Genomic DNA, 12,482 nt, shown 5'->3' with positions numbered 1-12,482 from the left:
GGCCAAAGGATTTTTGTCTCTTCAGATTAATTGATTTGGTCCTGTACCTTATAATGGCACCTTGGGTCTGTCTCTTAATCATAGCAGACATAACATCTTTCCAGTTTAAGTTATTTTGATGTTTACAGTGTGCTGCTTTGTCTGAGTGAATGTGATTGAGAGAAGGATTCATAGACCTTTCGTGGCTTGGATAAAGTCTCCCAACGAGAACTTGCTGGCCTTAATGAGGCCAGTCTCACACTGCGTGAGTGTGAGCATACTTGATCTCATCGCACTTCTGTGTGATCGTGCACATCAGAGTGTAGAGATACTCTAAAAGGAGTCGGAGCACTGAGCCAAGTTGCCTGCTTGATATAAGGTAACCCTTATCACTCAGAGTGTGAGGGATGGTAGCTCAGTGTTTTCATTGCAATTCATTGTGATTCAGAATGTCAGTACATCAATATTTAATTCACAATTCTCTTTCTCACACTGAAATGCCAATGTGACCATCAATGCATGTAATTATTAGGTTTAATATTACAATTACTGCTTGATTTAGTTGTAACAAACTGATGGGGAATACAAGATGATTTCTCTGTCAGCAGGCTTTAGTATTGTTATGCCATTACCATGCATTTGTTTAGTACCAGGTGCTCTAGATTGTCTTTTTTTTCTTCTTTTTTGAGATGAGAATAGCATTTCTGTCCCTCGGAGCCAGGCTCATTAAAACATCACTTTGTTAAATTGGAGAGGCACCAGACAGGCCCACAGCCCTGGTGAAGGCCTGTGTGGCCTGCCATGTGTAGGCTGTGTAGATAACTTGGACTGCCTTATATCCTTTTAAAACTTGGGTCTGATTCTCATAGTGATGCAGAACAACGCACTCAGAAGTAATAGTAGTAGAGTATTTATCTACATATGCAGGCTCAAAACCCATTTGAATCTGTTATTGTATGAATAAAGGTCAAAACTGATGGTGTTTCTTTTAATGGAAATTAATCTTAGTCTTAATACATTTTACAGTAAGTACCAGCAAGCTTCATCTTATTAGGTTTCATTAAATACAATGAAAAAAAAAATATTGGATACAATTGGATCCAAATCTAAGCTACTACTGATATGCTTTATCTGGAAATAACATTGACTTTGATGATAGAACAGTCTAATGTTTTTTAAATACCTTTCTTGAGTTTCCTTTCTTGTAATAATTCTCACTGAAATTGGTACATTCGACAGATGAAATCTCAAAAAAAGGATTGAATTGACAATCAACATTTACTGCATCCTACAATAAAGGCATGCCTATATGCATGTTTAACTTGCACAGATGGAATGACAGGGCAGAAAATAGGCTTGTCAAGGTGAATGACACCTCATATTTCTGAGTATAATTCACAGGAAATAAGCACCTGTATCTTTACTGGAAATGAAGACAAAGTGCCTCAGTCCCTCTCATCTGAAAATTGTTTTTTTTTCCATTTCCATGTTGGTCTAACATATCACAGAATCCTCCAAGTGTGTGCCTTATAATTACATTATTTTTCACACATTATTTTGCTACACGATACTGCAACAAGAGCAGATGAATTTGGTCTCAAAAGAATGAAGTGAATGGATAAATGAGCAAAGAGTTTTATTTGTTTGATAGCTTTTGAGTATTGATTGTTTAACTGCTAATCTGGCATCACATCTTTTTAGCAAATCTGCACAAATCTGGAGTGACACCACAATCTGTGCTCCATGACTGACACATCAGCATGCTGTCAGTCAGCCTGTCAGCAGTGCAACAGTGCCATCTATGGTGGAATATCAAATGAGTCTGGTCATCCATGACACAGTGATGACTTGATTGGACTGCTCTCAATTCCCTAATCATCACCATGCCAATGAAGAATGGTTTGTCCACATTAGTAAAATGAGTGTTTCTATGCCTGACAAAACCTAATGACATAGAGAGGTGTATGTAATGTGCTGGAACCCCATTATGTCTTGGCAACACATCTTAATAATCTCTGGACATTGACCCTCTCTGCAAAAAGGACGTTCACCCTCACCACCCTTTATAAAAAGCTGCTATTAACCCCCAGATTACAGTGGCCATGAGCTTTTTATACCTTGACAAGGTATCGGAAATGTGAAATGCTGTGAGGAGATTGGAGGCAACTACAAGCAGTAATGGAGCATACAATTTTGCAATTTGCATGCTGTGATAGGCAGAGAAACAGGACCATCATTGTCATTCACCTGTTTTCAAGGTCATGGAGTACTTTCTGAAATCTGGGGTGGTGAACTTTAGAATAATCAAGCTTGTGCAGAATAAGAAATTGCTTTTACACCCTTGCACGCAAAAGCCAGTCAAACTATGCTCCCACTGGGGCCGGGTATTTTTAATTAAAACAAAGTTACATATTATGTAATTAAAGTCAGAATAATAATACATTCTTTAATTATGAAGTTCATTCAGTAAGGTCTCACTGATTAGATGTCCAAATATGGATGAGATTAACAAGATGTGACATAGAAAAAATAGGCACTGGAGGTGCTGCAACTCTATCATGAAATGTTCTTTCTCTGGGGTTTATAGGCTTACAAGGATTTGTGGGGATATTACTCATTCAATTTTAGAAGAGTGTGAAATCCCTCTTCATGTAAATGAAACAATCAATATCAAATTAATAAACCTTTTAAGAGCATACTTCTTAATGATTTCCTAAAATTCTGTAGAAAGAACAGAATTGAAAATCCATATAAAATGCATTGTCTAAAGCCCTTCCTCACACCTCACATTCCAGTTTTCAAATCCAATTTGTGGTTTTAATCAGAAATTGCTATGCCTCCATAACCTAGTAATCATCAGTGAAGAACAAAAAGCAATTATCAGCCATTCATACACGCTGCCTTTTTTGGAAAATCATTTGACATTGATTACATAAGAAAAATGGAAAACGCTTAGTTGATTCAACTTCCTCCATTATCACATTCATGGAAATACAAATACCAAAAGGTCTTGCATGCAGTTAAATGAACAAGCAGGAGACAAGAGCAGGATTCATATGCCACTTGTCAATGCTCATTTACCTTCTTGTGGGTCATGCACACTCAATTTATGAAGGCAATGAAACCAAAAAATAATTGCGCGCTGCACTTATAATGGAATTTCAGGGCCGTTGGGGGCAGAGTGTTGCCCACTTCATGACAGCATAAAACAAATCCTTGACCAACGAACGGGTTTGGTTTAATTCAGTCCCATTACATACTGAAATCCAACCCAGATACCGCTTCCAGTGGGGGAATGAAGTCCATTAGGCTGCAGCAGATGTATTTCAGCAGCATGGAAACTCCACCAAAGGCATCTTTATAAGCATACATTTTTGCAGTGCATGCTTTCTACCAAATGACCTTCCCTTCACACTGAGTCCATACTGAGCAGCAGCTTTTACAATCATATTCATGAGGCCTGTTTTATGGGACTCATAAGGCCACCTTCATCCAGGAGCATAATATGTTTGTGTGAGGGGTATAAAGCACATAATGTGCAATAAAATATGTCCTTTAATGAACTTTATAGAAAGATTGAAGCATCCACACTGACATAAGTATGGGGCACATAAAAAATGGCTAATGGCAACTTCCTGTACAACTGTTATTAGGAAAGTGATCTGTCTGGTCTGGATTAGAAATCCATGCAACCCAAGCTCCCATCAATTATTTTCGCAGAACTAGAATCTACTGTAAAGGGTACCAGGGATTAATTGTTGGATATTTTGACTTCTGTCAAAGGTCTACCCTCAAGGCTTTAAGAAACCAAGATAATAAAATACCTAATAAATTGATGAACACGACTGACCTAAAAAAAAATAAATAAATAACATTGCAACATGCATCATTTTTTTCCTTTCACAGTTTGATCTTATCAAGTTAAACTACTGAAATCTGTTGCATGCCATGAATCTGGCCAGCATATGATGGATGATAGTGGTGAAGGAGCTGAGAGGAGTGGTGGACAGGGCAGACCCTTACACCTGAGCAGCCAGGGATGGCTTGGCCACATGCTGTTCGCATCATTACACAGCCTCAGCCTAGACCTCTGGTGCCGCCCTGATTGATGGGTTCCACCAGGCCAAACAGCCCAATGGAGGCGTTCCATCCAGGCTATAGCCCAGCCCATCCATCTTGAGTCCCTAGTAGAGACTCACGTTACTGTACGTCTCCTCTGGGCTGGGCTGCTCAGCCTTAATCCCACTCCCTGATTAAATGGGCTTCTGGGTGCAGTGAGGGCAGGATTCAATATTGTGCGCTAAATTACCAGCGACAAACCTGGAACTGGGAATGCATGCAACGCAAAATGAATAAAACACAAAATGTCAGTTTTTTGTGATCATCACATGCACCATGCAAATAATTGTATCAGAGAGGAGGGTGTCTTTATCTTTACTGAAGATGGTAAGGATCAACAAATACTAAATCCCAGACCTAAACATTTACATCACAGACAGGGGAATGATGTGGATAAGGACTATGCAAAAGAGCCTGGTGATGACAACAGATACTGTAGGAATGCAAGGTCTTTGGGGAGAGGAAGACAGCTTCAGTGGGAGGTGTGTATAGGAGGGATTGCTTAAAAAAACAAAAAACAAAGCTGCAGTTAACTACAAAAACTGTAGTCACTTTAATTACAGTATATAATGGCATGGCATTATCTTAATTAGGTGAAAGGGTCACTTCTAATCTAATCTAATTTGAATTGTCAAATTGCAGGTGTTGAATGGGCAGGCTTGGAACCGTACATTGTTTATGATGAGGCCCAGTATTAAAGATAAAAATAAATAGTAATTTTTAACATGATATGCTCTGATGTCCTATAGTGGAATGTATGACAACACTGAATTGAGAATGACAATCGTGACATTTTGCCAAAATAAAAGGAGAAGATTTGAGTCCTATCAACAACTGATAATATCTATGTTGTTTCTCCAGACACAGAGGGAGGGACATGAATTGCCCACTGAAAGCCATTCCCCTCAATTTACCCTAAATGACATGTTCAAAATTTCTGACAGGACACTTAGTATCCATAGCATGGGATGCATCAACATGCAGCCTGTGAAATCATTCTGAGTACATGACAATTACTGACATGCCATTTCTCCATCCACAGGGAAGGAATGGCTATAACAAATGAATGCCTTCCCGCCTGCCCCTTTGGATGCTCTGCCACTGCAGCCAGATGCAGCAACCAGATGCACACAGCTTGTCTGCTATCTTGCCGCTTCAATAACTCTCATTACGGTAATTGTTGCTTAATGTTTTCATAATCTGCTGCTTACAGGAAACTGTTTTCCTTTCTCTAATACCATAGCTGCCTCCCCATAGTCCTATTCTCAATGCTATTTTTAAAAATTCTTTCTTTCCTTTTTTTCATGCCAATAATGAATCAGGAACCGCCCCAGCTGGCTGCTTTCCCTGATCGAAGAAAGTCTCGGGCAGAAGTGCTGCTGGTTTGAATGAGCGACAGAGCCATCAGAGAAAGGCCAATGGATTCCACTCTTCTGATTTAATGAGTCACTCACATGCCATGTTGGCACCAGCTCCCAGCATCTGGCACTTGGGTGGCCATGCACATTCACATAGTTTACTTACATTTCACCTCTGCCGTTACTCAGAATGAGTGATTGCCTACTTAGCCCTGCTCTACGGGGCATCTCCATCCTAAACACACACGTGCATTCACACACACACACACACACACACACACATAGTAATAATCTCAATATCATAAAGTAGAGATTAACTCTATTACAGCCAGCATATAGGGCCAGAAATTGCTTCATTTTCATGTGAAGATTTGTGTTCAGCCTACAGGGTTAATTAGTGGACAATTAGTGTTAAAACCACTTTGCAATATAGTAACAATAACCCACTTATCTTCTTGCATGTTATATATAATGTATAGTATTTAGAAAATACATCATAGCAAATTAGAAATAATTAAATCAAAGGTATGTCAAAGGCATTTAGCAAAGGTTACTACAATTATCTCACACAGCAGGGCATCAGTGCTGCAGTGTTAAGTTTGCAAACTTTTATCATGTGTTGAAATGAGACCAGAACTCTGTTATGCAATGTAAGCTGTAATTCGAGAGCCACGAGCATAAAATGCAGGATAAATTAACATTAGCGAGTTTGGATTTTTCAAGTTTCCCTTCTGTTGAGGTCAGTGCCAATAATTTTAAATTTCTAATCATCATTATATTTGAGCAAAATAGTTCGTCCTCAAAAACAACAGTTGTATTTGAAATCTGTGTTTCCAAGAGACCCCTGAGTTTGCTATCAGCGATAATAATGACTGACCAATCCATCTGTGGCTCATTCATTTCTCTCTAATTATTTCACATGTGTATTCTGCCTGCCCGTGACATTTAGCAAGGGCTTTTTCAGTAAGTCACAGGGTGGGCTGAGATGCCATTAGGTGATAAGGTTCATTTATTGTGGGGCTCTCATCAGCACATTTTCCTGCCTTAAGGCATAAAATACAATCCACACTGATTAGCATCAGCCCCATATCAGGAGAAACATAATAGCCCCACTCTGAAGGTGAACCTTTTGAGGGCACAATCTTTACTCAATGCAGAAAATTGCCACAGATTTTTTGCAGTTACTGGATTATCTCTCTGGCTTTGTGTCCTTTGTGTTGCTCACATGAGGGGATGGAGTTGTTTTGTATTCACATAAAGAATTCTGTAATTTAACCATTAATAACAGCATGTCCTTCATACTTATAGTTTGTACCTTGATGTAATGTTGCTGTCAAGGTTTATTAATTGATATAAAGACAAATTAGAATTGAGCCAGCCAAGTGTTTCACCAGACTCAGTAATTGAAATGAACCAGCCCCCTGTTTGCCCTTGGGAACAAATGGCTAAAAAATAGCTCTAAGTTTATTTTCACTTATAGCAGTGCTGATAAGATTCCTGTATCGTTCTCCAATTCAAATATGACATTACAGAGGATTTAATGGTACAATCTGCTTTTCCTCCAACTATGCTTTGCTGGCTTACTATCAGATGTGATCCATTACAAGCTGCAGTAATACAATTTAATAATGAAGTTGATTATGTAAGAGAAAACACCTCCAGCGGTTGTTAGTGGATGTAATGGTTAGGATAGCTAATTAGTTGGGTTGGTTGTCTTTGATTTATATGGTCTGTCCTATCATTCCTTAATCAGTTGAAAGCAATGATCCATGAGCAGACAAAATCCATTTAATTACAAAGCCTGTGATCGTGACAGAAATGCCAAGCTCCGAGAAGTGTCTCTAAAACTTAGATGAGATTGTCACATTTTCTACATTGATAATTCAGATAATTGAGTTGTAATTAGACACATCACATTGTTTCTACTATCAGGACAACATGCAAGTGAATCATTTACTGATAGCAGGAGATCTAAGAGCAATGCTATAAATCAGTTTGGTCTGCTCCAGATGTATGTTTGTTTAGTACAGCATGTTGAGTCTGTGAATAACATTAGCCAGCCAGTGTATTGATAAACAATATTAATCATGTGATTATACGCTCATAATGAGTAGATCTAAAGATGTATTATTTTCTTGTTTAATGTGTCATAATACAGGTTTCTGCATTTCTGGATCAAATTTGCTTCAGTGTAAAATGCATCTGATTTACAGTTAACACTGGCATATGGACAAGTGGCATTTTCTAATGCAGCAGATCTGACATCATTATGCCACTATAAATACAAAACTACTCGGCTCCCTGGGAGGGTCTGAAAAGAGCAGCCGAGGAGATGTCTGCAGGGACATCAGGTCGATCAGTGGCAAGGGAGTAGAAAAGAGACAGAACATGAAACTGAAAGATATATTGAGAAAATCAATAAGCAAAAGAACTGCTATGAACAAGTTATGACAGATGGACACACACATGCACACTCTCTCACCCAGACTGTGCAAACTTAGTTTTGGGTGTTGTGTTGTTGAATGCCAAGTTTTGTTTGCTGTTATTCTTGTGGAAATCTCAACCATATGAGTACAATATGTTGAATTAAGTCTTGTTTGTACAATGTTATGAGGAGAAATATAGATTATTTAGTAGAAAAGCTACATCATTAGAAAAGGGCAAACTTAGTCTACAAAAAAACTTGTTGCACAATTTTGCAAACTGGGACACAGCAGGAACTTGATTTGTGTGGGATTATAATAAAACACAAACTAATTTACATTTCTGTAATTGAATTACAACTTTTACAAATGCACATGATAAAAAAATTTCATATGCTACAGTTCAGTTTGCAGCATAGTTACATATCATTGATCTGACTTTGATAAAACTTGGAAAAATTATGCATCTCACAACATAAGAAGGCTGTTACACTCAGAGCTAAGCAAACCTAGTCGTGCTATAGGTTACAAAATCACCTCCATATGATGTAATGCAATGCAAGACAACCTCATCTTTGAATTATCAATCATGTGATTTGTTGCTTTTTCAAGAACTTCAGGTCTTTTGTTTCCAGTTGACTGTCTCTTTGATGAAGCTTTAGAATCCCATCTGCTCCATTAGGTTATCTGCAAAGTGCAAATCCATGGTCTGTTCCCACCATTACTTATACTGTAAGCTCTCCAGCTGCTGAAGTCAAAGTCAGTATACCAGCATCATAGTAAGCCTACATATTGTACCAAATCACTGTGCAATACCGCAGGTTAATCCACTGCAATAACATAGCTAAAAAGATATGTTTCAGGTCATGCATCTCAACATTTTGAAATACAAAATTGCCCAATTTTTGTATGAATGCTAATTTCCTGATGGCTACAGAAACAGGCACTTTTCCTTAGCAATCGGGGACGGCTTAGTGTTGGTCTTGTAGGAATAAACAGATTTGTTTTCCAAACAGTCAGTAACCATGGCAAAGACATCATCATCATCATGCCAAAGCATCTCTCATTCCCTGCAGCAGGAAGCAGCAGGGCATGGGAAGACCAGCAGACCATGAGTCCTCCCACTGTCTCTCTGCTGCCTGTTCAGAATACAAGGGCACCTCTGACCAGAGAACGGCCAGCCTCCAAAAGGAAAAAAAAAAAAAAAATAGCAAATGCACTCCTTTTGGGGGAGGCTGTAAATGCCGTGTAATGCTACTCTGGTAGACTTGTTCAATGGCAACGACTTACTAAATAATAAAACAGTGTTAAATTTGCCATTACATAAATGTAAACATCAGGTTTTGATGTCAGTGCCTCAGCATCAAGGAGCATGAGCTTGTCTCTAGTTTAACCATTGAGCACCAATGCTCAACAATCAAACAGGAAGAAATTCATAGATGTAGCAGGGATACCAGTTTCACCACTGACTAGCATCAGCAGACCAGAATGCAGTGCAGCAGGACCCTGTGTTTTGAGTGCGGATGTAGCTGCAATCACAAACTGGCAGCTATCTTCACACTCTAAACCCATGCAAACCCTTTGATTGAACGGAACAATTTCACTCCAGAGGTTGTTTGAAGTTCTGCAAGAACCATGAGAAATTACCAGCTGAAGCGGTGGATGACAAGGCATGTTGAGGGAAAGTGGGTTCACTAAAAATAGTAAACTCCACTTTATCAACAGTTCATCACAAAATAATACACTGAACTAGAAAAACTGATGATATCTAACAATATAAGAGTATGTGAGGGTGGATTTTTTTCTCCCGTCACTCGGAGCCTGTTCCCTTGATCATTCATTTTCATCCCGAGTTGATGAAGCATTATTTTTCCATGCTATTATTAGTTCATGCTTTCAGTTTCATCAGTGACTCCAAAGCTATTTCACAATAATCTTTGGCATGACATTGAGATGATATTCCATGCTTGCACATTGCCGAAGCCTCTACAGCAAAGCAGTACAGTACCAATTCATTACAATGCATCTAATACAGCCTGCACAGCATGGACATCTCTATGATTACATTCAGACACATGTGGCTCATTAAATTGGAATGTCATATGTATTTGTAGAATCCGTCGAAGTGAAACTGTCCACCTTTGATTTTGTCTTCACCTCCTGGAGCAGAGATTTGCAGAGAACACTAATGGTCCATTACTTTGATTTAAATCTGTGTGTGACAAAAGCACATTTCCTGTTATTACCATTTCTAGAAATATGCAGTGGAATTGTCCTCTGTCTGCCATAACTGTGTACTCTCTATCAGTCTTGACAGAAAAGGCGTGAAGTGAAGTGAGCCAAAAGGATATGAGAGGGATCAGGCAAAATCCTGGGAGGATGAAGTCATGAGTATTGTTTTTTTTGTTTTTTGTTTTTTTTCCTAATCTTATTTCTTTAGCTCATTACATGTCAAACATCACCTGCAGGGAAATAATTTATAGAAATATATTGTGTCTTTTGAATGAGTCTGTTTTTAGAGCTTCTACTTCAGGCATTATTAATGCACAATCTTTTGATTTTCATTAAAGGAAAGGCATGTTCATTTGCCCTGCCCCTGCATTTATCACACAAAGAGTGATAGCGGCGTGTCCCATTACAGTTTTAAAATAGCCCTTAATTAAAATCAACGCAATTCAATTAAGATGAGCTTAAGATTCATGTATGTTAATTACAAAATTAAACGGTAGGTAAGCATTACGTGCCAAAATAAAAAAAAGCCTCAAGTGCTATTCTGTTATCACAGCCTGATTGTGACTGGAGACATTAAATGTCATGATAACACCTACACAATACGAAAATAGTCAATGTGCAAATATCACATTATCACGTTTTCAAGCAAAGGACAAGCAGCAACAAAGGATTCTCCAGTGTTATCATTAAGAAAATATTATTTTTATGAGGTTGACATTTTGCCAGTATAAACACAATTTATCTCCAAATTATTCTACACACTGGTGGAATTACAACGCTTAGTTTAAAATAAACTTAATAGTGGAATATGCTCCCATAACACTTTGACTGTGTCTGCCAGGATGCAGTCACGACAGTACAGTTAATCCTTTTTCCCTGAATGTCAGCTACTTAATGTGTTTTCTTGCAAGTTCACTAATTCTCTGCAATATGAGTGGAATATAACATTTTTCCATCTCGACATTATGTGTGATTATTCCAAAATAACAAGTTTTATTGTGCGTATCCAGTGAATGGTGACATTAAAAGTGTCTCCTGCTGTTACAAATAGCAAATGCAGGTGTTGCGAATGTGACACACCCCTGAGGTCACGAAAAAGTGTCATGGAAACTATTGATGGACTAACAACCAACAGATGGCATCCCGCTGCAGATGGTATAATAATGGTGCTGATGTATGGCTGCATTTTACAGTAGCTCTGTAATTGCTTCTCATTGCTGAGTAAGAATGGCCATATAGAGTGGAGCTTCAGGTATGGTGCTATCATTACTGACTGCATTTCATTCCAAGTTCCAATTACATGGTACATATTATCTTCATAGATTTATGTAGGTGTTCTAAGGAGTAGACAGTGGTCATGGTCGGGAAATACTTTGTGTATTGTGTGCTGAAATTATTCATGGAAGGAGAAGATTGATGCAAATCTTCGGCAAGAGGTTGAATTTTTACCACATACTGCAAAACATCACGAAGTAAAACTCTCTGCAGGAGTTAAGGAACAATGTTATTGAGTTTTTTCTTTATGTGGAAGAGGGATTTTAACAATAGAACAGTGAGGGATTTCATTACAAGAAATGTCAGATCAAAAATGGACAAATTTTCAACTTTGGAAATCTTTTCAACACGTAGCTTCAGCTGAAAATAAAGACATAAAATAAAGCTGTCTTCACCATTTGTGCTTTTCAATTAGCTAGAGCCACAATACATTTTGGAAATTTGGTTATAACACAGTAGAGTTTCAGTACAGAGATGTTTTGGATAGAAATGGTGTGATGGCTATGACAAGACAGTCTTGGGTTTCAGGCCAACCCATTTGGTTTTGGCCTTTCTCTCAATTTTGTAGAGTCCCACGTGTCTGAATTGGTTTCTTCTCACTATCCAAAGACATGGCAATCACTTCCAAGGGGAAAAGGAAATGGAGCACACTGATTGATTTGCAGCCTGTAATTGCACAGACTAGCTTTTTCAACTCTACCCTGTCTTCATCAGAATCAAAATGCTGATCACTTTCTTGATTTGGAAACTCTGTCGTCCATCAGTGAGGGAGCCTGAATGTCTTGAGATAGACTGGACCTCCTTAGATCATACTACAGAATGAGCATGAATAACAAGTGCAAGGATGGTTATACAATAAGCCTCATCACAGATCTTCTTTTACTTCCAACTTGTATACCTGTATAAACCTTGTTAAACCATTTTGTGTCTTTCGACTGTCTCACTGATAGACAGGCAAATTGAAATTCATTTCACCAACCCAAGGCTCATCTTTCCATATTTGTATGATATTTACCCAAACATTCACCAGCAACCTATTCAGCCACTGTTTTTCAATCAATACAAAGTCCCAGAGAAATTAATTAATAAGGTCAAA

The sequence above is a fragment of the Chaetodon trifascialis genome, chromosome 9 (assembly GCF_039877785.1).
Source record: "Chaetodon trifascialis isolate fChaTrf1 chromosome 9, fChaTrf1.hap1, whole genome shotgun sequence".
NCBI classification, from domain to species: domain Eukaryota; kingdom Metazoa; phylum Chordata; class Actinopteri; order Chaetodontiformes; family Chaetodontidae; genus Chaetodon; species Chaetodon trifascialis.
This window is presented reverse-complemented; position numbering follows the sequence as displayed.